The following is a 6,000-nucleotide window of genomic DNA, read 5'->3' as shown; positions in this document are numbered from 1 at the left end:
GGACATTACATTATTTTGACTTTTAAAAACCAGCAGAGAAATGTCCATAATGTGGTTGGTGACAGGTGAAGAGGATTATTAAAGGGCAAGAATATATTTTCATAGAATTTTTAGGTGCAGTTATTTAATTTTGGATTGTATTTATCGTATCTACTTGATACAAGTCATGTAATTGCATTATACAGATACACCTTTATACACAATTTTTATTTGCATCTGGAAGGAAAATGTGATTAGGGAAAATAATTTCAGATCAGCTACTTTTGCATTTCTTCCTGGCACGTAAGTGGCATTTGACTAGTGTGGAAAATCTGATAATGAACATAGCAGCATCAAAGTTTGAATTAAAAATCCACCCCCTAGAATGAGTAGCAGGGCTTAAATGATGGAAACCAAGCTGCCGGGGTTTATCTGGTATGTCGTACGGTAAACTTATTTTTAATTTCTATGATATTTCTCTGGAATCTAAAAGTTGTTTGGTTTCTTACAAGAAAAGCTATCAAGAACTGAGTTTTAACTGTGTCTTTCCCTAGTCCGTGATAAATTGGACTTTATTTGTTGAAGTTGCATTCAGTGCACTTCATTTTAGAAGATTTAATGAGGACCTTCATAGTACTGTCATGAACAAATGCTTACTGGCCAGCTAGTAAGTAAAGGCTTCTTCATCTCACAATTTGGTTAAGGAGGAAAAAGATCTTGGATCTGAGTGTGGCATACTAGTGCAGTCCCGTTTGGACACCAGAATCATAAAATCTGCATGGAAGAAGCAGCTTCAGTCATTCAGCTTGTGGCAACAGTTGGTGCTTATCCTGTTGGCTGTGCCTGCATGTGGTAAATTGCTTCAGGTGGAATTATTACCCAGTCTCACTCCAAGAAGGCAAATTCATAACCTGACTAACAAAGAGCACTGGACCAGAAAACTCTGTGCAGTTCAAAATAATAAAGAAAGAGATATTAAAAATATCCCAAACATTGGATGTGTAGGAACTCTGGAACCTGGGGCCCGGCGTATGTTTGTTCCACATGTCTGTCGGATCTGAATGTGTTTTGTAGGACATGTCAGTAGGACACGTCATTTAAGTGTTGATTTTGGGGGTATAAACATTTGAAAGTGAACAGGCTTGCCACTTGCTGAAGTATGTTTGAATGACAGCTGTTCTGTTTTCCTAAATTTCAACAAGAAAACTAGCTTGAAGTTTTCAGAAGCTAGATCTGTCAGCTTTTTGATACAAAGGAAATTTGGAAGGGATGGAGCATGGACAGAAGTGGGGGTGGAAACACAGTTGTAGAACAAAAATCAGAAATAAATACGGATTTACTCTGCACTTCAATTTACATTCTTGCCATATTTTAGAACCCAAAGCAGAACGGAGGTACTTTAAGGCCACTGCTCGTAAAAAATATTTTTAAAAGGCTGTGGGAGTACGTAATCGACCTTCCTCACTACATCCAGTGAAGGTCAGAGGCAATGCAGAACTGAGAATGCAAGGCAAAGATCACACAGCTGTGGCTGTGCATCCTCAACAGGGGGACCAAGCTAGAACCTATCCTGTGTCCTGCACTTGCATCAGTTTCTTGCGTGTATATGGGTGATGGTAATCCTCACCATTCTCAAAACTCTCAGTGTCTGGTGCATGGTTGGAAATTAATAATGCTTTCGGTGTCATATCTTTGGTTCTGCAACTGCTGCTAATGAAGTTCTCTGTGTGCAGATTTTATTTAAATTCTACTTTTCTTTTGATCTTGCTGTTAGTATTTGAAGTTGACTGATATTTATCACTGTTCTCACTGCCTGCCCTAGTTTCCCTGGTGCATACCCCATGGCCCTCTTGCTTAATGCTGAACTGGCAAAGATGCTGGCAAATGTATCATAGACAAGCTGATGAAGTCAGACTAATGACTTAGGCTGGGTTCTGAACTTAAAGCTTTTGCCATTTTGGTTGAGGTATTTTTTTTGTTTTGATTTTCTCTGGGAGGGGTAAGGGATGTTACACCCAACAAAACCTCTTTGTATGGAAGCAGCTACTAAGCTAGCATAGCTAGTCTGGCAAACCTCGCTTAATATTTGGTGAGCATTCAGTGATACATCATGGAGGCCTTAAGCAAATCAAATGAGTATTTCAGTTCATGGTTTTCAGTGTATTTCTCCTACTGTTAGATTACTCATTTTAAAAGTGGCTGTATTTTACTGTCAGTATCATTTTAAAAGAAATAGCGCTTACTTCAGTATAAATGAAAGGGAAGTGTTGCCGTAAGACAAATTTGTGATGAGTGTTCTTCTGTTGGTACAGATGGCATCTGTGTATTTTTATCACTATAAATCCCTCACAGTTGGAGTCATACTTAGTCCAATATCTTGCTTTGTGTTTATTAAAATAATCACAGTTTTAGATACGATACTAATCACTCAGTTCTTCTGAAACATTTGGATTGGTAGATCAAAAAGCATATTTATTTTGAGAAAGCAAGTGATACAATTATTTTCTACATATTTATAAATATAAAAATAATAAACAAACTGTATTGCAAAGCAATAAACTGAAATATTGATTTGTAAGCCTTATTTTTCTCATACAATGTATCACAAGTGTATGACTGATAAAGTGGGATTTCAAATAGTACAAGTAAATGCACTGGGGAGAGTTACCTCCATTTAAATACAAGCTATATTTTTATATTTTTTCCCCAAAGTCCCAGTCTGTCAGTAAGATTCCTCAAAAAGACTTGAATTTGTTTTTTATACTGTGATGACTATGATTGCATTCCAGCTCTGAACTGCTAATGGTCCACAGCTGCACTAGCTTAGAGGGGAAGACAGAAAGATTTTGAAGACTAGGTTTTCAGCTAGAAGACAGCTACTTGGATCTAACAGACTTGGATCAAGCTACCTCTTTATTTCCCTTCTTCTGGGGATTGCTGATGACTTGTTTGTCTGTTGACATAACCAAAGCAGTTTACAGACTCGCTTGCATTTCATAGGTTACGTCTGCTCCAGAGATGCCCATTCTCAGATGAGGAGTGCCCTGTCTGCTCTTCCAGCGCCTGAGCCAAACCCCACAAGCACACAATGGGAGAGCAGAGCCGTGAGTGCCTACATGCTGCTACTCTTTCCTGTATCTGGTGAGTTTGTCTAGCTTTTACTAAATACCTACATAACATGGACTATGAACCCCTGAAAACGACGTTGGCGGCGTTCCACGCAGCGTAGCAATGAGCGGTAGGCTGTGCTCCCCTTCGTCTTTGCAAAATGGTAAGGAAGGAGCAGGTCCGCTCCAAGCTTTCCAAACTATGAGCTACAGCCCCAAGGAAAACAAAACGAATAATTTCTTCGTTCTCTCAAATGAAAACCAGTTGCCCCCTGCCTTCCACAGGACGTGTGAGGGAAGTGGGCCTGTGTGTACAAAAGACGTGATGCCAGCCGGTTATATAACCTATGTGACCTGATCAAGAGAGACGCGTTCTTACTCAGTTATTGGTTTTTTTTCATAATTAATGCAGTTTCCCTGTTCTGAACCTCAACAGTTACCCAGTTAAATTAACTTTTAAAGAATGGTATTCAAACTATGAAATATTTAAATTCAACTAAGATGTAGCCAGATAATTTTGCACCGGTAACATTTATTGAAAACTATAAGAAAATGCATGTTTCTATAGGCAGACACACCCGACCTAACCAGTTTCAAATTTGTACACACTTGCATTAGCAAATTGTAGCTTGCTTTGCTCAACTGAAGTATGAGTCATAAAGATATCAAAGAAAATAACATCCAAAATTCCACTTTAAGAGTAACACATAATTATAAAATTGGTTGACTCAAATGAACAGTCTTCTTCATAAGCAGAATTATCTTGAATGACCTTCTATCTAAATATGCCTTTACACAAGGGGCCAACACTTGCTTTCCCTGTTCATGTGAACCCTCCAAGCACGTCAGCAGAATTATTCAAAGGGCAGGGTTAGAGAGCCAGGATAGCTTCAGCGCTGCTGAGCTACTTGTGTGTAAGAACGTGGGAGGGGGGCTTTTCTGTTTCTTTCTTTGTACCTGTAGTACATGTAACAAATGTACTTTAGTGTTAAATACTCTGGATATACCAGGAGAACATGACATTTGTATTCATGGTATAAAATGTAATTGGAAGGAGTTTCCTATCTTCACTCGATCGGTAAAATTCAGTTGCCTCTGTAATAGAGAAGGGATAAATTTTCACTTACATTGTGCTGATGGGAGTAATTCCATTAACTTCAGGGCAGTTACTCAGTATTTGCTGCCATGTAACTGAGTTCTGAATGTGCCCCCTCAGGTTTGAAAACACAGAAAACAGTTGTGAGATCACACCACAGACGACTGCAATGGGGAGAAATGGATATTTCAGAAAATAATTTGCCTAATCTATTTATAAATTCATATTTATGCATACATACATTTCTATTTACATATTCACATATCATAGAAAAAGGGACATCAAAAGTCATAGAATTCAAGCCACTGTTGACAAGCTGGGATCAGCTTTGCCTAGAGCATGTTATGTAAGAAACGATAGTTTACTATTAGGACTACCTGAAATGAAATTCTGTGCTTTGTAATAACGTGCAGGTGGTAGATATAAATGTTTTACCTCGAGTAACCTAAAATTCGTAACAGAACTTGAGAGAAAAAAGGATCATCCCACATACACACATTTTCCTATCAGCTAAGAATCTCCGCTGTTTTACCGTTTTAATGATGGATCTATCATGCTTACCAGCCGGCAGGCTCAAATAATGGGGTTTTTGGTAGAAATGGCATATTACACTTTACATATTGAGCTGTTACTGGTGTTTAGAACAAACCTAGATATATTAACTATACAGTATTACCCATGTTCATAAACAGAAATTCATGTAACTAAGAGATAATTGGATATATTGTAATTACGTAACATTCTCTAGTGAAAACACATGCATTATACTTTCTATATTGGTTCAAATGCCGTTAATATTAAAATGCAAGACAGACATCCTTCAAAAGGACACCATGCAGTTGTACAAAACTCTCTAATTTTTAAAAATTAGTTATAAGATGGAGTTATTTTCCTGACTGAAGCATCATGTCACTTTTTGTATTGTAACAACCTGCACAGAAATTGGAAGGAGAGCTGGAGCCATAGGAGCACAGAGCTGAGGTACTACCGTGCGATTCTTTTGGGATTTCTCTCTGGAAGACTAAATTTCAAACATGTCTTGTAATGCCTGTATAATCACGGTTACCTCAGTAAGGTACTTCGCCAGTGTATTTCTTTACTTTCTCCTTCTTCCACTTCATCAGTCAGTACAGGATAACAGCTTGCATTAACTTATTGTATAATCTTTAATAATGTCGTGATGTAATAGTATTAGATGTCCCAGAAAACACTATGGGAACTCCATATGAAAATACTGTATAATTATTTCTTGCACTTGATTATAAGTGTGTGGAGCAAGTCTAAATAAAAAAAAATTGTATTTAATTCACACACCAAAAAAAGGTTACTGAAGTAACAAATTAGAAATTGTCAGATATGAGAGAGCATAAGTTTTCCCCCCACATCTGCAGTGAATTGATAAGACAGATCATACAATCTCTCTACCCATTTTTTAAGATTGCTGTTGCAAGGTTTCTGCCATCTGTAACTCTTTTTAGTGAGACCAGCTGTTCTTGTGTTATTTTGACCACATCCATTTTATAATTGCAAAATTAATCTTTTAGGTTTGGATTTGATCCAAAATAAAATTTGTAAAGCAAAAATAAAATTACAAACTGCGACACCAGACCCTACCCTGCTTGTCCCTCTCCACTCTGAATTCAGTGGCTCTTACACCTTGTCTTCTGGTTTCACTCATCTGGAAATGTGAGTGCATATACAAAAATACCATCAGAACCACTTTTTAACTGTGATGTTGCGGTGTATATATAGCAGCAGGTTATACAATAACATGCTAAAAAAAGTTCATTAGATACCATTGGAGCAAGGCTTTACAAA

At 37.6% G+C, this 6,000-nt stretch overlaps 2 long non-coding RNA genes across 5 annotated transcripts in view; one reads left to right on the top strand and one right to left on the bottom strand.

The window, feature by feature from the left end:
* Positions 1 to 259: 259 nt before the first annotated feature.
* LOC142063203 (uncharacterized) overlaps positions 260 to 6,000 on the top strand; it is a 13,764-nt gene continuing 8,023 nt past the window's right edge. Inside the window, exons 1-2 of the long non-coding RNA XR_012662692.1 lie at positions 260 to 646; positions 2,980 to 3,120. This is a non-coding gene — a long non-coding RNA (uncharacterized LOC142063203). The remainder of the gene's footprint in view (positions 647 to 2,979; positions 3,121 to 6,000) is intronic.
* LOC142063202 (uncharacterized) overlaps positions 3,115 to 6,000 on the bottom strand; it is a 19,813-nt gene continuing 16,927 nt past the window's right edge. For 3 of the 4 annotated variants that reach the window (XR_012662689.1, XR_012662691.1, XR_012662688.1), the window contains 2 exons: positions 4,214 to 4,346; positions 3,115 to 3,440 (listed from right to left, as the gene is read on the bottom strand). This is a non-coding gene — a long non-coding RNA (uncharacterized LOC142063202). The remainder of the gene's footprint in view (positions 3,441 to 4,213; positions 4,347 to 6,000) is intronic. The other variant, XR_012662690.1, reaches the window with a different exon arrangement.

The sequence above is a fragment of the Phalacrocorax aristotelis genome, chromosome 11 (assembly GCF_949628215.1).
Source record: "Phalacrocorax aristotelis chromosome 11, bGulAri2.1, whole genome shotgun sequence".
Taxonomy (NCBI): domain Eukaryota; kingdom Metazoa; phylum Chordata; class Aves; order Suliformes; family Phalacrocoracidae; genus Phalacrocorax; species Phalacrocorax aristotelis.
The sequence above is the reverse complement of the archived record's forward strand: the minus strand, read 5'-3'. Positions and strand labels throughout refer to the sequence as shown.